General features: G+C 34.2%; 2 protein-coding genes across 2 annotated transcripts in view; one reads left to right on the top strand and one right to left on the bottom strand.

The window, feature by feature from the left end:
- LOC129757391 (restin homolog) overlaps window positions 1–15,760 on the bottom strand; it is a 142,471-nt gene extending 126,711 nt beyond the window's left edge. Inside the window, exon 1 of the mRNA XM_055754604.1 lies at window positions 15,465–15,760. The gene's annotated coding sequence lies outside the window, so the exon portion shown is untranslated. The remainder of the gene's footprint in view (window positions 1–15,464) is intronic.
- Window positions 1–25,000, top strand: part of LOC129752129 (uncharacterized) — a 96,842-nt gene that overhangs the window by 41,058 nt on the left and 30,784 nt on the right.

Here is a 25,000-nt window from a genome sequence, read left to right on the forward strand (position 1 = left end):
CTGGCCTTAGGAAGCGTTTTTTCGGGATTCTGAGCTTAATTTGGGATCACAACTTAAAAATGCATTTTCTGGTCTTTAGAAGCGTTTTTTCGGGATTCTGAGCTTAATTTGGGATCACAACTTTAAAATGCGATTTCTGGCCTTAGGAAGCGTTTTTTCGGGATTCTGAGCTTAATTTGGGATCACAACTTTAAAATGCGATTTCTGGCCTTTAGAAGCGTTTTTTCGGGATTCTGAGCTTAATTTGGGATCACAACTTTAAAATGCATTTTCTGGCCTTTAGAAGCGTTTTTTCGGGATTCTGAGCTTAATTTGGGATCACAACTTAAAAATGCATTTTCTGGCCTTTAGAAGCGTTTTTTCGGGATTCTGAGCTTAATTTGGGATCACAACTTTAAAATGCGATTTCTGGCCTTAGGAAGCGTTTTTTCGGGATTCTGAGCTTAATTTGGGATCACAACTTAAAAATGCATTTTCTGGTCTTTAGAAGCGTTTTTTCGGGATTCTGAGCTTAATTTGGGATCACAACTTTAAAATGCGATTTCTGGCCTTAGGAAGCGTTTTTTCGGGATTCTGAGCTTAATTTGGGATCACAACTTTAAAATGCGATTTCTGGCCTTTAGAAGCGTTTTTTCGGGATTCTGAGCTTAATTTGGGATCACAACTTTAAAATGCATTTTCTGGCCTTTAGAAGCGTTTTTTCGGGATTCTGAGCTTAATTTGGGATCACAACTTAAAAATGCATTTTCTGGCCTTTAGAAGCGTTTTTTCGGGATTCTGAGCTTAATTTGGGATCACAACTTTAAAATGCGATTTCTGGCCTTAGGAAGCGTTTTTTCGGGATTCTGAGCTTAATTTGGGATCACAACTTAAAAATGCATTTTCTGGCCTTTAGAAGCGTTTTTTCGGGATTCTGAGCTTAATTTGGGATCACAACTTTAAAATGCGTTTTCTGGCCTTTAGAAGCGTTTTTTTGGGATTCTGAGCTTAATTTGGGATCACAACTTTAAAATGCGATTTCTGGCCTAAGGAAGCGTTTTTTAGGGATTCTGAGCTTAATTTGGGATCACAACTTTAAAATGCGATTTCTGGCCTTTAGAAGCGTTTTTTTGGGATTCTGAGCTTGATTTGGGATCACAACTTTAAAATGCGATTTCTGGCCTTAGGAAGCGTTTTTTTTTTTTTTTTGGGATTCTGAGCTTAATTTGGGATCACAACTTAAAAATGCATTTTCTGGCCTTTAGAAGCGTTTTTTCGGGATTCTGAGCTTAATTTGGGATCACAACTTTAAAATGCGATTTCTGGCCTTAGAAAGCGTTTTTTTTGGGATTCTGAGCTTAATTTGGGATCACAACTTTAAAATGCGATTTCTGGCCTAAGGAAGCGTTTTTTAGGGATTCTGAGCTTAATTTGGGATCACAACTTTAAAATGCGATTTCTGGCCTAAGGAAGCGTTTTTTAGGGATTCTGAGCTTAATTTGGGATCACAACTTTAAAATGCGTTTTCTGGCCTTTAGAAGCATTTTTTCGGGATTCTGAGCTTAATTTGGGATCACAACTTTAAAATGCGATTTCTGGCCTTAGGAAGCGTTTTTTTTTTTGGGATTCTGAGCTGAATTTGGGATCACAACTTTAAAATGCGATTTCTGGCCTTAGGAAGCGTTTTTTCGGGATTCTGAGCTTATTTTGGGATCACAACTTTAAAATGCATTTTCTGGCCTTTAGAAGCGTTTTTTCGGGATTCTGAGCTTAATTTGGGATCACAACTTTAAAATGCATTTTCTGGCCTTTAGAAGCGTTTTTTCGGGATTCTGAGCTTAATTTAAGATCACAACTTAAAAATGCGTTTTCTGGCCTTTTGAATCATTTTTTTTCCGAGATTCCGAGTGTTGATTGAATTTGACCATACAAAATTGCAAACCATTACTTTAGTAGATTGTTTTTCTTTGAACTGGAAACACTAAAATTGAAGTCCACCTACAGGAAACGATTTCATGTGTCATTGATAATTGCTGCCCTTATTTGCCAAGACTTTTTGGCAAACTGAAACGTTCTTGTTAAGTGTAGCACACGAAATTAAAATCTCCCTTTCTATCGCACTTTGTGCTAAATAATTTTCGCACCCTTCCCACTTGCCTTTGCAATTCACGATTTCACCATTTTCCAGACCCCAGCCCAAGCTGAGCTGAGCTGAGTTGAGGATATAAAATGAATTTGATGTTCCATATCTTGCCCGGTGGCAAAGCAATGCGAGATGCACCACACTTTGGTTTGGTGCATCGTAATTTATGCGTGCGAAAAACGGCAACACCTCCTAATAGGTTTACGATCGCAGGTTCGAGGTTGCGCAATTTTAGGGAGGTGAGGAAAACATCTGTATTTTATGGGGGGTTTTTTTTTAAAACGTTGAACAAATTGAGCTAATTTTTTTCTGGCTACTCAGTGCTGTACAAATTGTTTTGAAACAAGCTGTTTTTTTATACTACGATTAATACGGGATCATAATGGGAGGTCAGGATAATCACTCAGAATTCAGGATCAGGATCAAGTTTTCAGAATCCGAAATCAGGACCAGAATCCAGAATCAGGATTCAGGATTAGAGTTCATGCTCATGATCCAGAATCAGAATGCAGGATCAAAATTCAAGATACATGATTTAGGATCAAGATCAAAAGTCTACAGAATCCGGGATTTGGATCAAGATAATGTTATCTTGTTTCGAATCACAGTCTGTATCAAGTTCTGAATAAATATCCGGATGATTCTTTTCGTTTTTGACATTGTGTAGGTAGTTATGTTGATCCAAGTTTACAAACTCAAACAACAAAATTTGATAAACTCAACTCACTTCCATTGAGCTTGACTGCTCAATAACGTCCTTTATCATTAGCCTGAAAATTGTAAACAAACATCACAAATGATGATAAATTGCCAGCCCAGCCCCTTGACTGTGGTCAGTCTGTCTGTCCAAACTGAATGGAAACGCCCTTCAGAGAAAAGATATATGAATGAAATTGTGAATTTATCATCACCGCTTTTCTCACAAAGATATTCCGCCACTTTGGCCACCTACTAATTGGATGGTGGTCATTGTTTTTCAGTTGTCATCAGAAAGCATTGAGTTTTGAAAACATTTGACAGGAGAAAGTAGTGACTTAATTTGGAATTTTCACTTTTTCGATTGACTTAGTAGAAAGAACCTCAAAATAAAATTTCAGTCAAGCATATTTTTTTTCAGAAGAAATTTAATCCACCATCACCCGGATCAAACCAGTTGCATCCTCGGAGAAGATTCATGACTTAGGAATTTTACTAGGGAATTTCTCGATCTCTCGATAATATAAACACACATACACAAAAAAAACGAAGTCTCAGATCAACCGGGTCAGATGAAAATTTACAAACAAAAATTCGCAACTCGTCTCGAGGCCGTCGTCGTCCAGTTGTAGCGCGATCTGTAAACAACCTCGCGAATGTTATTTTAAATGATCACAATTCTCGAAATCGAGTACATCACTGGAACTGCTTCTTAGTGTAGCGAGATATTCTCCTGATCGGTTTGCTTGTTTAGGGTGGTGAATTCAACTTTCTCTGAGTGACTTTGTCCGTGCATGGTTGAAAAAATCTGATAAGTTGAGACAGGCAAATCTCCTTGGGATAAAGGTAAAAATTTTCTTAAATTTACAATTAATCTCCACCACCCCTCACATCCATCTCGGGCTGATTGATCAATGTCGAAGATGATGATTCGAAAAATTTAATGCGAATTCGATGGGAAAACCATCGACGATACTTCCTGGAAGTGGAGTCGGTTTTCGCTTCCTTTGATTTAATTTTTTTTTTGTTAATCGTGCTGACCTCAAAATTGAGTGCAAACTTACTTGTCTATGTAGTTTAATCTGAAATCTAAGTTATAGGCTTCATCGATTCGAGTTTAATTAAACGAGCGATATTCACTTCAATACTTCAAGAGTTGTTACTCACTATGTATTAATCAAAACGACCTCTTTGTTTGTATGGAATTCACACAAATAGCATTTAGTTCTCTCTTCTGATTTTATATCCCCTTTGTTTTGTTTAGATTTTAACAATTTTTTTTTTTTTTTGACTTCATTATGAACACGAATGCGATGCTTTCCAATAAAAAAACGTCGAGATCGAGTGTTATTTCGATAGAAAAGGGTCTGAAAAAATGGCCTTTTCAGCACCGAATGGTTTCTTTATTTCTGCTCATTTCAATCCACATATCGTCAAATTGAAGCCCTTCATTTCATGATTTGTTTTTTTATTTTTTTGATTAATTTTGAGCAGTTGGAAAAAACAAGAAAAAAATTTTTTTTATACATTTTTACATACCTATGACTAACTTGCATTTCTGAAAAAAAATTGACAAAAATGATAAAAATATAAAAAAAAATTAAAAATTAAAAAAAAAATACAAAAAGACATTATCAAAAATAACATTTTTTTAAATACTCTAATTGGAAATAGGACAAAACACAACACACAATGTAAAAAGACGTTATAAAAAAAAAGAACTTAGTCCAAACTAACATTTGACCAGATTTCATCCATTTTTGGCACATATTTTATGTTGTTGTTCCTTTTTTTATTTAAGGATTCTTTTTCAAGTTTTATAATTTATGCCATTTTAGTTATTTTGGTCACATTTTGTGAATTTCGGCTTTTGTGTTATTTTTGTCATATTGTGTGTATTTTTTAAATTTATGTCTTACTACCATGGAAAAAATAAAGTTTGTTAAAATTATTTTAATTAAATTTAAATTACAGTTAAACATTATTCAAAAGCGAACTATTTTTCATGGCATCTGATTGCTTCTAGATTGTCTTAAGCCTCAACGCAACTTGAAGGTTTGAAGGTGAAGGAGCCACCCTTTAGAAAAAAAATAGAGTGATTTTCAATACAATAAAAAATCCCTTTAAATTTAAAAACAAAATCGCCCCTTTTTAAGCGGGAGGAGTTTTTAAATACACGCAAATTAGCACATAAGCGAAAAGTCTACCAACACTAAGCTATTTATTTTGTTAATAATAAGAACGTTACATTTTTTAATATGAGAATCTTGATTTATTAAAATGGGAAGGATTATGTCAAAACACTTACGATAATCAAATTTAAACAAATGTCCTTCGTGGATTGTTAAAATTGTGTCATATTTTTGTTTCTTTTTTGTATAGAAACTCTCTTTTTTAAGATTCGGAGGGGTTTGAACAAAGCCGTGCTAACGGAGGGGTGGGGGGGGGGGGTGAGGGTGGCGAAGAACATGAAAATCCAGTTTTTTATGAATAACTTTGGTCTCCTTCGGCCAATTTCTTTTAACCTAGTTTTTTAATTAAAAACACAGTTTCTACCTTTTGTCCTTCCAAAAGCTCCGAATATTTTGTAAACGACTACAAAATAATCAACAGTTTTAAGTTTTTGATTGACATAAAAATTTCAAAAAAAATCGAGCAGTAGGTGTTCAAATTGACATTTTTCTATGTCGTTAAAACTTTACCCAGTATGATGGATTGGCTTAATGATATAACCTACAAAATTTATATTGCTTTAATTATTCTATATTATAGGTCGGCAACCTGCGGCTCTTTTGATGATAAGCTGCGACTCTTTAGCTCACTGCGCTAAAAATATATATATTTTTTTGTAAAATATTTAAAAAAAACCTGCTAAAGCGATAAAAGCGTCTTGTGATCTGGCACACAGATTTACATAGTTCCTGCAGTTTATATCGAAAAACATCTGGACTGAAGATTACCATCGGTTTAACATAGGGTTGCCATTCGTCCCGCAAAAGCGGGACATGTCCCGCTTTTTTGTTGAATGTCCCGCCGTCCCGCATTTCCTCAAAATGTCCCGTTTTTTTTCTTGAATTTTTTTTAAAAAGTTCACTGACTTCCACAGCAAAGAATCAAACTTTAGCATATATTTCAATTCATTGGTACAACAAGGAAAATCTGTTTAATACGACTTTTTTTTCTCAAAACAAGCAGAATTTTTCATAGTTTGTATAAGATAATACTACACAGTAAACGAAAATTACCGAGTTCGGTAATTTTTTTACCGAAATCCTAACATGTGTAAATCGTTAAACTGTTCGGTAGTTTTTTCGGTAAAAAATAAACGAACATCGGTAAATCGATTCTTCATTTACCGATGTTCGTTTATATTTTACCGAAAAAACTACCGAACAGTTTAACGATTTACACATGTTAGGATTTCGGTAAAAAAATTACCGAACTCGGTAATTTTCGTTTACTGTGTATATACCTCTAAAATTACAGGATGATTATGTTTCAGTTAAGTGTTCTTGGACAACGTTCAACCAATGTAATTTAAATTTTAACGCCCACTGAGGATGCTAGCAAGTAGCTAGTGAAATACTAGTATTTGGGTCTTTCAAATACTGTAGCTGAATTCAAAGGAATCTTCGACTACTTTGAAATCATAGTTTCATTCAGCTAAGAGGTTCTTCAAACCTTTGATTATTAAGGATTCAGATTTTGTCTTTGTCAAATTTTGTCTTTGTCAGTTTTTGATATTCTATATTCATAGATACGCTTTAAAATATTGAATTCTACAATTTTGAGAAATTTATAACGATTTCATTTCTGACTCTGCTGAAAAAAGTGAATATTTGATATTAAAAATTTTAACTTATTTGAGAACTTTGATGAAGACTGCAAAATAATTGAACTAGTTGCTTTAGAAATATTTAATATTTATTTGGGGTAATAATTTCCTAAAAATGTTGTCAAAATTCCTTTTTTGGAAGAATTGGGAAAAATAAACAATAAGAAAACTTCTATAGCTTTTTTCTGTGAAGTACAAAAGACTCGCGGTCTTCGAAAAAGCTGATCATTGAATTAAAACCTTCAATTTCCAATCCTTTATAATGTTCTACAGTTTTAGCTTAGCTTAGCTCAGCTTGATTAACTACTCACATCCACCATTAATCATTGAACCCGAAATGCTGTATTTATTTTTTGTAATAAATTCGAATTAAAATTTCATTTTATTGCTTTAATAAATTTCATTGATACGCTTCGTTGGTATGATTGATATTGATTTAAATGCATTTCGAATCCCATGATCGCAGGCGTGGCTCAGTAGAAATAGTTCCACATCGCCAATGGTTGCTACTCCGTGATTGACCGACGCCACCAATTTCGTTCAAAGGTCAAATGAATGGTGTCTGGGACTGACAGCACATTCACAATGCCAAAAACTGATGCTCTCTCTTAAAACATCAATAACGGCGCGGCCACGTCCTAGTAGTCAATAGATAGATTGGAAAAATAGAGAAAAGGATGAAAGAAGTAAATTTGTGCTTTAGAACCGAGGTCACCTCTGCATCCTAGCAAATAATTTTGTTCTGGGGAGTGGGTAAAAGGATGTGATCTTGAGACACTTTTGACTAATGTGATCTGATTCTGAGCATCCTATTCTCCTATTTTCCTAAAGACAAAACATCTAACCAAATGTTACAATTCAACTAAATTAAGTGTATTTGAAAAAAAAAATCTAACTAAAACCCCTCAATTGCAACCTAGTACCCTACACTAGAATTTTTATCTTGTTAGTGAATGTACATTCCCTTTAAAATAATTTATAACAACTTTAAAACCAACTTTTCAAGCATGCATCGTTTTATTGAAATGTGCTTTAAATAATAAGTCAAAATGATTAAAAAAGAAATTTCTGGATATAGGCAGTGTAAAAATATCTTCATTGTTTCTAAGCGCCCGAAAGCTAGATTCAAAAATTAAAATATACTTTTTTTATAATTTTGTCTTCAAGTCTTATTCGAGAAACATCCGTTATTTTATTTTCTCATATTTCTAGTTATATGGACTCTTTTAGTCATTGTGATCAGTTACTGTGATGCGAAAGAAAAATTAAATATAATATTAAGATGCCAGGATAGAAAACATTGACATCTTCGTAGTTTTAAACCCACGAGACTCGTATTGTAATAAAACTGCATGCAAAGATTAAGCCTATTTTTGGACGTTTTTCATCTTATGTATACCACTTTCGGTCGCGATTTTTTTTATTGCAAACTAACCTATGTTAACTATTCATTATTAAAAAGAATGAAAAAAAAATTCCGTAAAATTCAATAGAAAACCTTGCGTTTTTTTGTTTAAATGTAAATGTAAATGTAAATTTAAATGTAAATTTAAATGTAATTATAAAAAGAAAAAGATACTTAGCTATAGATTTGTTTGGGTTTCGTAGTAAACGAGACTTGATGGTAGATTCTTACCATTTTTAGGTCTAATACCAATTCAAACTGTTAACTGGCATCGCACTGATCCTGTGGCCATTATTGCATCGTTACCCCCATTACACCAAAATTTAGGAGCGTTGGACAATGTTTTCACAAGCTTTTTCCACAAGAGCTTTTAACCACAGAAAACCTTGCCGTAATTCTTCTATCTTTCCATCTCTTGGCGCAGATAATTTTTTCTTAATAACACGCAATGGAAAAGATTTTATTGAAAAATTTCACCACACACGAAAACACCGATACACCACACGATCGACGAACTATACCGAGCATGCGTTTGATAATTGAAAATTTAAAATACATAAATTTTCGTATAACATAATTGACAAAATTTTCACAGCAGAAAAAAACGCGTCTTGACGCTTCAGCACACGCCTACTCAGTCCTCCATCCAGCCATAACTGCCGAATTTCTCGAAAAATGGCTAAAAATCAATGTTTCTACTATCTGGATGATTCTTAGAAAATACTGAAAATAATGTTTTTGAACATTTTTTGAGCTAAAAGTAACTGAAATTTATGTAATAGAATGGATTTGGCCAAAGAAAACCATTGGTTCGATATGTTGACAGATTTGATAGCTTAGAATTCAGCACAATTTCAGCTGATGTTAATTTCTGACGCCCCAAACACCCCAGATTCACTCAAAATTAGGGCCAGATTAAGCCATTCGGGGGGTCCGGGACGATTTTTTTCGGGGAGCCCTATGAATCGTTTTTTTAAATACATAATATTTAAAACATACAAAGAAACTGGGTATGAGTTCAGTATATTGCCTTCAAATTTTAGCCGCAGCCCGTGGCGTAGAGGATAGCCTTCAAGTCTTCTAAGTCTGCGGGTATGAGATCGAATCCCGGTCACGGCGTAAATAGTACATTTTCCGTGGGTTGGTAATTTTAGCATCTGTAAGATGCTAGCCATCATATCCTTGAAAGATGAACGCTTAGAGTTAAGAAAAAGGAATCTCTTCGAGGAAACATTAGTTTCATTATAATCCTGTATGTGTTTGTGTTCGTTAAAAAAAAACCCCATTATGTCTGCGAAGAAGGTAGTTTCTGGTATCTTCAAACAATAATTGTTAAACACCATCCACAATCATTACGGAAGAGTTTATCAATAATTGGAGCCGTTAAATGTAAAATCAATCCGCAATTTATCTCAAACTGAGTCTCTTGGCTTAGAATGAATCAAATAGAGACATTAAAATATTTTTTTATTTTATCATTGATCGCATCAATCGAAACAAAATATATATTTTCCTCGTGACAACTGGGAGGACGTTAGACTTGGTTTGAAGCCAAAATAAAAAAACTAAAATTAAAATTACCTTTCATGCAGATACAGATATAAAGGCTCAAGAGTAAAATTCAAAATATATAGTTAGATTTTATTCAGAACCACATTTCAGTGTCTCAAATCAATATTTGAGAAATAAATAACAAATTAAAATCAAATATTTAATTGAAGTCAAAGTAACAATAAAAGCCAAAGTTCATAATCCAAATGGTAGTTTCAATTTTTAATTTTCAAAACACAATAAAACCGTTTTTATGTAATGTGTCGAAAATTTCAAAATGTTATCCAGATATTACCCGCATAAAATCTGGAATTTTTATTACAAACTTTTCCATAAATTTACGTTAACGAATTATTAACCAAATCCGACAATTTTCGATTATTCGCTTGTCGCGAATGTGCTACTTTTAGAAGTATAGACCCCGTTCGTTTTTGGCAACATTCGATTTTGGCAACATTCGATTTTAGCAACATCCGATTTTGGCACATGTGCCAAAATCGAACGGTTCTTAAAATCCACATTGCCTTTTAGTTTTCGTTATAACAGGACCAATTTGATTTAGACAAACACCATAAATACGTTTTTATGTTCTGAAATGTTAAAAAAAAGCACTTAAAAATGGCAAAAAGATGGAAATTTCAAAAAGTTTAAAAACAAATTCAAGCAATAGACTGAAAATGACAAAAAATGACGAACAACGACATAAAAAGCAAATATGACAAATGAAAACAAATATCATAAACAAAACAAGAAAAGTGAAAAATGATTAAAAAACATGGTGAAAAAAATTTAAAAAATACAACAAATGGTCGAAAATTTACCAAAAATAACACGTTTGATGATATTTTGTTAAAATAACTGAAAAAAAGTTGAGAAAAAAAACCGTTCGATTTTGGCAACACAAAATGTACGGGCTTGTTGCCAAAATCGAACGGGGTCTGTATCAAACTATAAAATAACTTGAATGTAATAAATTTAATAATGAAACTCTATTCTGCTAAATTTAAAACAACACTCGGTCTCCAAGATACTAAATTTATTAAAAGTGGTCCAGCGAGTTTTGAGATATAAAGCCAAAGTTTTGGGTTTCTCTTCTAAGATTTCTTCGCAGTCCTTTCTGTGTTAGTTACTGCTAATTTTTCGAATTTCGAGAACGCCGAGAAAATGTTATTTCAGCTATCGTTAAATTCGTAGAAAAAATCGAGAAATTGAGCTATTTAAAAACGAAATTATTTAAAAATTTGAATTATTAAAAGGTGACAAAATTCCCATCTTTCACAGTTCGTCTTTCGCTATTGTAATTGTTGCAATTTTCGATAAATTCAACGAACTTTAAATAAATAAACTTCAAAATTTGTTTATGTTTCCCCCTTCAGGGTTTTTAAAAAAAATCGATGAAGGGAGGGTGACTTAAAAGACATTGATATTTGTTCCGGCCCTATTCAAAACAAATGCAGATAACTAAAGTCAGGCTCGATTTGTAAACTGTTTTTTTTTTTGGAAGTTTGAAAAACGATTTGAACGCTGCTGACGTGTTTGTTGAAAAAATAAAGAAATGTAAGATGTTTTCCTCACTTTCCCTGAATTATATCCTCACTGAATTCTTCTTAGATTTGTCTAGATTTAGTGTTGAAAAAATTCAAATCAAAAGCCTAGATTTTGCCTAGTTTTGAATAAAATTTACCGTGATTTGCGTAGCCCTCATGAATGCAGAAAAAATCTTATTGCTTACTCTAGGGGGCTCCCATAACTTAAGTTAGAGTGATACTCTGATACTATTCAAAATATTATTTTACAGGGGTCCCCTTAACTGTAGTTTTAATTTTGTTTTCCTTTCCTTAATTTCTAGAAATTTTAGAAATTTTTGATTTTTTTATATATAATTAAGCAGTATTATTACAACTGTGTTAACTTTTTTCCTCGAGTGCCCTCCTGAGCCGGAGGGCCCGGAACAATTGACACCCATTGCCCCCCTCCCCCCTTTAATCCGGGCTTGCTCAAAATACATTGATAAGCTCATAGAAGTCTAGAAACAGGTTATGTAAAGCCGCCATAGTAAATTTAAGCTCTTAAGGCTTTAAAAAACGGGCATGAGTATCGATGATATGTATCTGACGAGAAACTTTCGTATAAAAAACATACAAAATACATCTAAGCACGCAAACTGCAATATGATAGTTTGAGGCGCTTGTTCCAAAATCCGGGCATTTGCTTTAAAAATGTTCAACCAAATATCCGGGCAAATTTTGTCAAAACCGCGAAATCTTATATATAAAAATGGAGGCGTTTTCTTTGTAACAACATCACGTATGAATGGTCGGTCGGAATTAAGTGAAATTTGAAAAAGTCCCCATACAAAATTATCTCTTTTCCACATCTTATTCTTCTTATATATAAAAATTTAGGCGTTTTCTTTGTAACAAAATCACGTATGAATGGTCGGTCGTAATGAAGTGAAATTTGATATCCGAGGGTATTTCGGGTCAGAGATGATTGGTATAATAGTTTCAAGAATCTCACTTTTTATGGAAGGGGCGCTCGAGCAACTTGAAGACGATTTTCATGAAAACAGATTCACGAGCACGAAAAGTTAAAGAACTGTTAACATTTTCCAACGATTTATTAGGTATCTGGTAAAACGAAGTACACCGGGTCAGCTAGTCTTCAATAAAAAAAAACAAATAAAAGAAAAATTCCATGTCAAATAAATAAACTTGAAAACAAAAAAGTTGTCGAAAAACAATGCTCCCCCCATCTAAATTTTTGTGAACAAAATTATGAAATTCGCTATTTTTGTAAACAAAACAAAAGATAACTGTTAATTCGGTGAAAGTAAAAGAAGTATAATACATAGTACAGGGCCGTAGAAAGAACTGACTCATGGAGGGGGGGAGGGTGGGGGGGGGGGCGCGGTGGGTGTTTGATGACCTATTTTTTGTCATTTTTGCTCAAACAATTCATGAATAAAAGAAATTATAAATATTATTTTTAAACATTATTTTCAAGGCTCTTTTACATAAATATTTTTTCGTGTTAAATAGAAACTTTTGAAAATATCTTTCAAATAATAACTAGCATTTATTTAAAGAATCCTTTAGTAACAAAATAGGAAACTTACTTCCATTGATGGTTGAAATGACGAAATTCGGGCAATCTATTTAAAAAAAATTTAGACCAAAATCCGGGCAATACGTATCCGAGAAAATTTAATAAAAATCTGACCAGCATAATTTTGCTTATTTGATTTGAATGTACAATAAGTTTTTTTAAATAAAGCATTAAATTTCGAAAGAAAAAAAAATTAATGAAATTCCCTGCAATTTCTTTAAGAGAAGATACATGTTTCTTTATCATCTGGCTGGAACAAATATCAATTTCTTCTTTTGTCACCCCCCCTTCGAAATTACCAAAAACCCGAAGGGGGAAATAAATAAAGTTTGAAATAATTTATGTAAATTCCAATAAAAAATTCTAATATCTGAAAGATTACAAGACTAAAAAACAAATTTAAGAAGGTGGGAGTTATTTCACCTTTTATTTTCTTGATTTCATTGAATTATTCGATAAAAAATTACTTGATTAATAGGTTTTGTGCAAAAATATAATATGTAATATGTAATTTTGTTGCATACAAGCTTTCGTGCAATTTATTCCAATTTATTTGTTTTTCGCATTATTTTGTATTGCGATGTTCCAACTCCGAGTGACAAAAGAAGGATTGAAAATTTGTCCCGGCCTAAGTTTTCATTAATAACCAATTCCTGTGAATGTCTTTTTTAAATAAGTTTTTCACAAGACAAAACTTGCAAAATTAACCTCAATTCTACTTCATTTTTGTCATTTTGAGCTTAATGAGCGAACTGACTTTGGTTAAATTTTAGAATCCAACTATCAATCTGAATCAACTATCAATTACCGAAATAGTCATCTTGATAATTTTATTTTGATTGTGGAACTTATTTACTACGTGAATCTGAATCTTGATCCTGAATTCAAAATTTGAATTGTCAATCTGTTTCGGAATTTCAATACGTTTTCTGAAATGATTATAAAAACAGTTTCTGAATTTAGTAATATGAGCCAAGAATTGACATCAGTTTCAGAGCCCTTAATCAAGAATCCATAATTATAATTTGGGTGTTTCGGATTTCAATGATTATTCTTGATTTAAATTGATTCAATTTTCTAACCCAATAAAAAATAAAAATAAAAAATAAAAATAAGAATGAAAATTTCGAATGATGAATCTATATTGCTATTTCAAAGCTTTGTTATGTTTGAATTTTGCATAAGAATAAAGTTCATGAACTTCGAATCTAGATATGAAACAGAAACTAAGAATGAATTCAATTTTTTTTTAAAATTCGGAAAAATATCAACTAAATTTAAGAAATGTGTATGAGTTTCGAAATAATGAATTAATTTTTGAAGGAAATGTAAAATGTTTGAATCAGAACGACGATTTCAAATACATTTTCCGAGAAAATTTAAAATCCGCTACAAGAATCCTGAACTTATCATTTGTTTTTTTTTTTTTATTCAAAGAAAAATCAGGATTTGTTATAGATATCTCAGCTGAAATTTGACGGATAAAATTAATTTTGGTTTTTTAAATGAAATACAAAAAATAAAACAAAAGTATCGGAATTCTGTATCCGAGCTTAAAGGGGTTTAAACTAAATTTTGAGATGGGTTCGTGTCTTCTACAACCCGATTTGTTAAAAAAAAATCGAAAACAAAATTACCTCCTTTGTAAACTTGTTAAAATTTCAAAGTTATGTTAGTTATGTTACACCTTTGCATTAAATTTTTGTGAAGTTCGTTGTAATTCTACGTGAACTGCACTTAAAACGTACGATGAATGTATAATTTAAGATGGTGGAATAATAAAATAGGTTCCTTCAAATACGTTGCCGGGAGATTTCACCAAAACTTATACATGACATTTCATCAAATTTTCATAAATCAAACTGCTTTTTTTTCAAATCTCAATATGCTAGGAAATTAACAGCGGTTTTACACTTATTTATAAGTAGAGTTGACATTTTCCAAACAATGATTCTAAAAATATTTTAAAACAGTCGTGAACTTCAAACGGTCGCCATGTACCGAGATACCCCAATAATGTCTAAAAGCAGAAAAAAAACAGATACCATTTCCTTGTTGTTGGGGTGGAATTTTTTGAACCACTTATGTCCATCAACGCCGGGCAATTATCCAAATGTGGCGGTGGACGCACTAATGGCGACTGGTGGTGGCCGCTTTCCGAAGAAAAAGTAGCCAAATGTGCGAATTCGGACATTCTACACCGAGACAGGCGCAAGGGTTCCGTTGAATGAACCGTCAACCGCGTTATTTATGACTGATGAGCTCGCCCGCTCTGTTGCTTGCTAACAGAAAGAATTGTTCGGGTAAAATGAAACACCGACTATGAATGTCACCTTTGCGATGTTGTTGTTTTAGAGGATGCGTCGTTTTTCTGGTAATTTTGATTTTCCATGGAAAATTCCAACTAATCATAAATTATGTCTCCCATGGAGGATAAAGTTTGAAAATCACAAAATTTAGTCCCGTCTGAAGGATGAACACGTTGTTTTTGGAGAAAAGTAAACACGATGATTAAAATGTTTTAACAGACGTGTCTTTGAAATGTCAGAATGGTTCAAGTTCAATGATTTGTTAACCCAAGGAAGGAATTATTTAATGTTTTATAGCATAAGGGATAAATGAAGAAATAAATTCTAAAATATGATAGACCTATTTTTCGATTAAGCTTAAACCAATTAGTTTGGCAAACTACTGAGATGAGAATTTATTGCAAATAGAGCGATGTGACGTGCTTTATTGCCACTTACCTGACGTGGATCCAAAACTAGAACTACGATCTCCGACGCGATGGTTCATCCCACACTCGAACGAAAGTGTAGCTACTACTCGATCTTGCACTGCGGCACAAAATAAATGACGCATTTCGAACGATTTGTCTTCCCATTTGCCGCGTGTGTACGTTGTTTTAGAATTGATCACCTCTTCGTTCTTAATGGTTGATTTCTTCTGTGGGGGCTCAAGGCGGCAATGTCCAAGGACTTGAAGAATCGGCACCGGGTGTGTAACTACCGATGCGTACCATCCGAAACGGCAAGTCCGGAGGAGGTGTTTTCATGTTTTTACGGACACTATTTACGGGATCTTGCCACCGGTTGCAACAACTGTAAGAAATAAAACAAAATTGTAGTACTGCTTCGGAAAATCAGAGCAATAAACTTGCGACTCGGTACTTGGACTCTACAATAATTGAAAAACAAATAAATCTGATGGATACTTCCAAAACAGAATTGTCAAAAAGGTTTTCTAATTGACTCAAATCGAAATCGTTATAAAAAAGCATTCATTCTTAAGTGTTTTTCGAACAATCTTCACACGTGTTACGTTCTCTTATTAATCGGTTCGAGATCCCGGTGCTAATAATGGTCAAAGCTGTCCAATTCATCTCAGGAGCAAGCAAACCTTCACCTTTCCTCTAGTCCATGGTCCCACCCGCTCGGATGATCCGAAAATTATTATCCCCAATGTGAAATATAAATAATAATAAATAAAATATCTCCCGTGCGAGTCAAACTGGCGACACGGCCGGCGCACGCGGGCGAGATCCCAAACTCGGTCAGAATGATCATCATCATTATTCAGCGGTCGCAGCGAGACGATTGGACCCGCGAAATTGTGTGACATTTGGCGGCCAATGGCCACCGACTCGCGTTTTTCTTAGTCCATTCAGGCAACAGCTTCATCATCATCATCATCATCGGACAGGCATCAGCTAGCTCGAATTGACTGAGGGGATGGAAAATTACCAACCAGAAAAAATACCTAAAATAAATAAAACGTTTTTCCTCGCTTTGGAGTTCAGCTCGTGACCATTGGTCACGTGTTTCTTTAAAATGTTACCTTTCGGAGAAAATTTTGTAGAACAGAAACTGTGAGAAACGCGATGATTTTGAAACAATAGCAAAACTTGCAAGTACACAGGATTTTTTTCAAATAAATTCTCCCAACCTTCGAATAGAAAATAAACTTTTGGGGTTAATGTTTGTTACCACGAGTCAGACTCGTGGAATAAATTAGATGGCACGTAATACCTCTGAATCACAAGCTGTGATACACTGTTGTTGCAGCGTATGTACACTTGCACCTCGAGATAGAATACTTAATATCGACTGCTTCAGATTTCAACATAAATAACTCACCACGAGTCAGAGTCGTGGTTTAACACTAATACGCTCTTGAGTGTCAATATGACACTGTTGGAAGTTTGGTAGCTTCTAACTTAATTTGGGTGCATCCAAATTTCTTCGGGTCCCTCAATGAATTCTTGAAATCTTTAATTTTGCATCATTACTTTTCTTATGAATGCACTCTGAGAGCTCGGGAAGTCCCTAATCAGACCTTGAGTATCATTTTGAAACTTCTCGCTTAAAACCGCTATATCCTTCTTGTTTTTCAACCGATTTTACAAAATTTTTAGTTATGGAAACCTCGTAATGCAACTCAAATATGTTTTTCAGACAATATTCAGCTATATCACTTCAATTTTCCGTTGTTCAAAGTCTAAGAAATTAATCCAAAAAAACATGCTTCAGGAAAAAGACTGTAGATCAGCTACGGAATGCTCAAAAAAAATTCACTTAGTGTTCAAGAGAGCTGATGTTAGAAGCTATAGGTTGCACATAAGGATATACTTTTTTGAAATTGTGTAAATTTGTGTAAAAACCGTACTTTTCAATCAATAACCCGGCAAAATTGTTTAAGTCATACTAAATAAATTTTGAAAATAGGATTGGAAAGATGTTCACAATACGAAACATCTAATTTTTGACGAATTTTCAAAGGTTGTCGTTTTTCGAACTTTTTGTCAATTTGCAGTTTCTCAGATTTTCTTGAACTTAAATTTAACTTTGTACTGGATTTTGAGCATATTCACGCGATATTTCTGCAATAAATTTATATTCACCAGAAAGCCAATTCCATATCGCTTCTAGTGGTGTAATTACATTAGCACTACAATACTTTACACAAATTTGATAAATAAAATAGAAGTGTGAAATACTTCCTTATAAAGGGTGATACGGTCAAAATTTGGTCAAGGGAAACGCGTGTAAATCGGTGAAATCGTTTATTTAAAAGATCAAATTAAATTTCTTTTTCAAGTTTAATTAGTATAAAATTCAGAAAAAATATTCAGTTAGGCTTCCGCTTTTCCAAATCCAAATTGCCGGGCCTTACGGTTAACCTCTGCCATCAGATTTTGTGCAGCCACCTTGTCCACCTTCGTCGCCGCAGAAAGCCTGTTTGCCTTCAACTGCTGCTCGTCCTTAGCAGTTTTTTGGTCTTCTTTAGGTTCCGCTTGACAATAGCCCAGTATTTCTCAATTGGGCGGAGCTCTGGCGTCCTTGGGAACCACCTGCATGTTGTTGGCGGCGTACCAATCCATGGCCTTTTTACCATAATGGCAAGATGCCAAATCCGGCCAAAACAGTACGAAACAACCGTGTTTCTTCAGGAAAGGCAGCAGACGTTTAAATATTCAAACACTCTTTCACGTAAATTTCTTGGTTGACAGTCCCGGAAGCTATGAAAATGCTGCTTTTCAAGCCACAGGTACAGATGGCTTGCCAAACCAGATATTTCTTCGCTAACTTTGACAGTTTCATGTGCTTGAAAATGTCTGCTACCTTTCGCCTTCCTTTTGCAGTATAAAACTCCAGTCCCGGAAGCTGCTTGTAGTCGGCTTTGACGTAGGTTTCGTCGTCCGTTACCACGCAGTCAAACTTCGTCAGCATTGTCGTGTACAGCCTCTGGGATCGCGCTTTGGCCGTCTTATTTTGTTTATCATCGCGATTTGGAGTCACTACATTCTTGTAAGTCGATAGTCCGGATCGTTTTTTGGCTCGATGCACGGTTGTAGACGATACACCCAGCTTATTTGCGGCATCTCGGAGAGAGAGGTTAGGGTTTCGCTTGAAACTACCGGCAACTCTATTTGTCGTCTCAGCGGCTTCCGGTTTTCGATTTCCCCCGATCCAGACTTCCTGGCTGTCGACAAACGTTCCCCAAACACTTTAATTACATTTGTAACGGTTGATTTGGCAACGTTTAGGGATTTTGCCAGCTTTGCGTGCGAGTAGCTCGGATTTTCGCGATGCGCGAGCAAAATTTTGATACGCTGCTCTTCTTCCTTGGACGGCATTTTGACAACTGAAGAGTGAATTCCAAAATCAAAATAGGAGCAACATTCTACACACACACACCTTCAAAATGAGGGGTGTTCAGAGTTTTTTAATGCAAAATTGAAAGAAATACGTCAAGTTGATATTGACCAAATTTTGACCGTATCACCCTTTATGCAACGTATAGTTTCTAACTTCAGCTTTTTTGGGCACTAAGTGTAATTTTTTGAGCATTCCGTAGCAGATTTTTCCCAAGCATGTTTTTCTTTGACTTTGAATAACTAAAATCTGAAGTTTTGTATTTGAATAATGTCTGAGAAAAGTATTTAAGTTACATTACGAGGTTTGCAAAACTATAAATTTTGTAGAAATCAGTTGGGAAACAGGAGAGATATACTGGTTTTAGTCAGAAGTGTCAAATTGATTCTCCAGGGACTGCAACGGGTAAAAATTCTTGGGACGGGACGGATGAGGGTTAAGATTATGGCAAAAATGCCTTAATGTTTGTCACTAGAGATCCTAACTATTTCTCAAAAAAATCTGGAAGTTTTTGTAAAAATGTCTGGACAAGTCTGGATCTGTCTGTTTTACATCCATTTACGTAGCATTACTAACTTTTCAATTTATTATTCGAACAATTTTCTGTCATTTTACCATGAATATTTCAAATTTTGTCTGTTTTGTAAAAAAAAATATGTACAAACTGAAAAGTCTGGAAATGTCTGGAAGAAATGTCAAAAGTCTAAATGTCTGGAAACCTAAAAAAAATGTCTGACGAAAGTTCAAAAAGTCTGGAGATCCAGACAAAATCTGGAAGGTTGACATCACTGTCTGTCACTTGGTATCATATAAAGCAAATTTTAATTACCAGTCTGACTCGTTTTCTGATTTTGATGAAACAAAAAAAAAACTTTATCAGTAGTCAAATTTGGAGTTTCTGTTAATGAACAAGGGCGGTCTTCCACGCAATTTCGTGGAACAATGTCTCACCACGAGTCTCACTCGTGGCTTTTGATAATCACAAGAATTCTTCAGCATGTGTCAGATTTTTTTATCTATGGAAAAATAGCTTATGAAAAAGTTGACTTTAGTCTACAGTATGATATACGTAAATTACAAGTTACATTTGTGGTTAAGCATAAAGAAAAATTGATCAAAAAAGTTTTAAAATAATATATTGAGCATTCAACATAAATTTACTGAAAGTACCCACCGATAAAGATGATAAAATTGAAATCCTGAAAAAAATTTAGAGGGTTCAACAGACTTTTAACAATACAATGAGTCGATTTGGGGTCATTTTTTAATTTTTCAAACCCTGGCGTCAACCCTGGGGTTAACCAAAAAAGGCTTTGTTTTGGTTAAAAACTCATCCATGATTTTGTGTAGAATTTTCAAGTAATGTTTACATGAGTAAATTTGAACTCTTAGGTTTGTATGTGAAAAATCAACATCATTTTTTTTCCTTCTGTGGAACCTAGCCTGCTAATGGTTTTTTGCCAATTTCAATTTTTTTCACTGAACAGTTTTTCCCAAGACTGTAACTTCGTATCTTATTAGGCAAAAAAGTTATTAGCTGATGAATATGGGTAGTCTCTTGACATTGAAAAACTATCAATTCATCTGACATTACTGCTGGGTGCCTAGTGAGGTCTTGCATGACTACTTTTAAAGCGCTAAGCACCGGCAGTGAAGCTAATAACAACTTTTTGCCTGATAAGCTACGAAGTCACGATCTTCGACAAAGTTGTTCAACGGTAAGTTTTCTTTAATGAGTTTGTAAATTGACATAAAACCCATTACCAGGATCGTTTGCAGAAAAAAAAAAACAAAAATAATGTTGAAAAATATTCAATTTTCTTCACACAAACATTAGTTATCTTCTATATAATAAAAAGCAATTTCTGTGGATTTGTTTGTTTGTTTGTTTGTTTGTTTGTTTGTTTGTCCACTATAGGCTCAGCCATCTTAAGAGCTAGAGAGCGGAAATTTGGCATGGATACTCATTAGGACCAGGAATGATGAAAAATGTTTTCAGATTTTTGGATGACCCCTTCTAAAGGGGGTCGTCCATACAAGACAAATATTGTTTTCGCGATATTGACGTTAGTTTTCGTCGGATTGTGACAAAAATTTGCACATAGGGGTTTTGAGAGATGAGCAATTGATTCCAGGTATTGAATTTCGTGTCAGGGGTCGGCAAAAGGGGTCGTCCATATGAACTGTTCAGTGTTTTTACTATATCGACATTATTACGCATTGGATTGATATGAAAACTTGCACATGAGTGTTTAGAGGAACGAGAAATCGATAACAGGTATTAAATTCAGGGTCAGGGGTCGGCCAAAGGGGTCATCCATATCTACTTTTTAATGTTTTTACGATATTGGCGTTATTATGTATTGTATTGAGATGAAAATTTGCAGACGGAGATTTTAAGGAACGGACAATCGATTCCAGTTATCAAATTTTGTAGAAGGGGTCGGCAAAAGGGGTCGTCCATATTAACTATTCACTATTAATGCGATATTGTCGTTATTATCTATCGGATTCAGATGAAAATTGGTACACGAGAGTTTTGAGGAACGAGCAATAGATTTCAGGTAATAAATTCGGTGTAAGGGGCCGGCAAAGGGGGTCGTCCATATTGACCTTTCAATATTTTTGCAATTTTGTCGTTATTTGACATCGGATTGGGATGAAAATTTGCACACGATAGTTTTCGGAGACGGGCAATCGATTTCAGATGTCAAATGTTTTGCCAGCGGTCGTCGAAAAGGGTCGTCCATATTAAAAAAAGTTTTAACTGTTTTTAGCAATATTCACGTTACTATGCAATGGATTGCTTTGAAAATTGGCACACGGGAGTTTTTAGAGAAGGGCTATCGATTTCAGATATCAAAGATCGTATAAGAGGCAACCGAAAGAGGTTTAAATTTTTGGTATTAATTGCGTTGTTATGCAATGATTGAATCGAAATTTATTGACGAGGATTTTTGTCACGGTCAATTGGTTCCTGATTTCAAATTTAGTAGCAGACGACATAAAAAGTGATCGTCCAATATGTTTGAAATTATTACATAACAATGAATTCGGAAGTACATCTGAAAATGCTTGGCAGTTGAATTTCATACAAACTGACATATTCCAAGTTGAAAGCGAAACGGAGTTCGTATGGGATCAGCTAGTGTATTCATAAAAAAAGAGAATAAAAGAAGTTATAAAAAAAAATTTTTTTTTATTAGGATAATTTAATTCTGTGTGAAATATTAAAGAAAGAATGCAGACAAAATGCAAGAAAAATCATTTATTTTGTTTAAAGAAGTTTTTTTGGAAAATCACTGTAATTTCTAAAGATTTGGTAATTTCATTAAATTTTATAATCTCAATCAATCACAAACATCTTCCTGCACCTAATGATCAATGTTTTAAAGGATTTAACTAAATCGTTTTGGAAGAAATCAACAATTTCAAGAATTACATTTTAACTTTGATAGGCCATAACTGTGGTTTCCAGATTTTTTTCAGCACGTATCCGGGCCGGACAAATCTGGGCAATTTTATATAAAAACCTAGCAAAACCCGGGCATTTGATAGAATATATTTTCATCAAAAATTATCGACAGATTTTAAATCGTGTTCTAGGCTTCCAAAAAACCCTTCATAATTATTTTTTAAAACCATTTTTAAAAAAAATCGTTTTGGAGGCATAAATATAAAATTCTTACAACCAAATTTGTTTTTTTTTGATTGATTAGCAGAAAAAAATCTAATAAATCCGGACAAAATCCGGGCAATAAGTAAGCAAAAGGCCCCCCTCCCCCCCTTGAAATTATATCTCGAATAGTTTAACTCGAATATAAGCTAAGGGCCCCCCCTAGAGTGAATTCTGCAGAGTTTTTGCCGCGTTTATGAAGGTTTAGCAAATAAGGACAATTTTTTTCCAAAACTTGGTCAAATTTGAGCATATGATTTAATTTTTTTTTAAATACAAAATGCGAAAAAAATTAGGCAGAATTCAGTGATTATTCGGAAAAAAACAATCTTTTTTTGTAAATTGATTTTCGGCATATTGGTGAAAGTGTTTATTCTTCTTGGAGAAAGAATATCAGAAATGAAAATTGATAAAGATGGATAGAAAAGTAAGGAGAAAATTTACAGATGTTGAAAAGCGAAGGAGTATTTCTCCAAGAATATATACTTTCACCGATATGCCGAAAATCAATTTACAAAAAAATCAACTAACGGTGGTTAACTTATCTTGAAAATAATAATCAAGAATGAAGTGAGGAATGGATGGAAATTAAATTATTAAACCGGGCAGAATGTTCACTTTATAATCGTAAGTATGAGTATGAAAAATCTCTTCAAATCTTTTTATTTATTTTGATACTAGGCTTCAGCGCTTTATCTTATTCTAGAGTATAATTTGTATTACGAACTACACGAATAATGAATATGAATTAACACTGTCTACTTCTAATTTTAATTGGTTCTCTGGCCATATTTAATTTGATAAAATCAACGTTTGAATTATAAAGTGTCTTGATTCGGTACATTGACTCATTCCTAGCATAATTTTGAATCCGATTAGCTAACTGAAATGGCCTTACGCTACGAAAACTACTGCGGTCTTCGTTATGACTTATTTGAGATTTTAAATACGGTGAATAATACCTTCCACTGGTCAGATCTTTCATAAACAATGCGTCAATCGATTTCTGCGGATTTCCAGAGAGTTCAATCCTACCAGCGTGCACAACACTCGATACTCCGGCATTTCTGCTTGCCATCCAAGGTTTCTCAAGGCGTATCTCAGAAACTTCTTTTGAACTCTCTCAAGTCTGTTGATATGAATGTTATAGTATAGACGTCAAACAATACTGGCGTACTCAATTACGGTCCGAACCAATCCGAAGTAAATTGATACAATCGTATCGTACCACTCAACTCGTGATTCTGCTCAACAAATTCTGCTAACCATTCCAAACATTGAATTAGACTTTGCTGCAACTTTTTCTATGAGCTTCGAGAAGTTTAGCTCTGAAGGTTGCCGTGCAGTCAAGTTATTTCCCAGGCGATATTCATACATGATGTTGTTCATTTTCCGAGAAAAAGTAACAATATTGCATTTAGAGTCGTTGACTTCTTATCCAAACCTGCAGCAGCATTCCGCAAACATGGGTAGAGTATTTTACAGAGTCGTGCCATCTTATGGGTGACGAATTGGCAGAAACATCTTTACATCATCGGTAAACACAAGCACGAACACATCAGACAGCATCAGGAGACTCGTTTATAACAGTGATCAAAAAAGGGGTCCCAGGTGACTCCCTTGTGGTACACCACTGTTGACCGAGTAAAAAAGTCCTGGACCTCACGTTCTCCAGCTTTACGTATTGCGTTCTTTCGATTAAGTATGATCGAATCCATTGTAGGCATGTGCCGCATATTCCATTTTTGCACAGCGCCGACAGAAGAGCGTCTATGTTGATCACATCGAAGACTTTGAACATGTCGGTGTACAAAGCATCGACTTGTAGACATTCCATTATCCATCTTGAGAAAAAAATCCGTTAAATTCGTTACGATTGAGCGCCTTTTAAGGAAGCCATGTTGAACACCTGAAATTTTTGTTTCTATCCACGGGTACATCTGGTCATAGACAATACTTTCGAAAAGCTTGGTTATCGCTAAAAGGATTGCTACACACCAAAAATTTTCGAAAATTACACGAGACAGAAACGCTTCAACACCTAATTGTTTTCTTTACCTAATTCAGATCAGATCTAATTTTACATCATTTTTTATCTAAACTACACACACCGCCAAAATTTACACTTTTGAACGAACGTTAAGCTCGAAAAGATTTGAATTTATTTCATAAGGGATATATTTTTGTGTTATGTGAATGTAAAAACATTGAATAATTAAAATCAAACAGTCATTGACTACCCCTGTGACCTGTGACGCATTCAAGTAGTTTGCCGCGGGTTGGAATGGAGGGACATAATTAATAACATTTTCCTCTTCTGTTTATAATGAGTGTAAACCGTGGAAAACCAAAAAAGAAAAAAAATTATGAATGTAAACAGAAAGAATGAAAATTGTCAACAAATCTGCCGGAGAACGGCATATTTCCGCATAAAGAAGGCATATTTTTATCA

This window comes from Uranotaenia lowii, chromosome 3 (genome assembly GCF_029784155.1).
Source record: "Uranotaenia lowii strain MFRU-FL chromosome 3, ASM2978415v1, whole genome shotgun sequence".
Taxonomy (NCBI): domain Eukaryota; kingdom Metazoa; phylum Arthropoda; class Insecta; order Diptera; family Culicidae; genus Uranotaenia; species Uranotaenia lowii.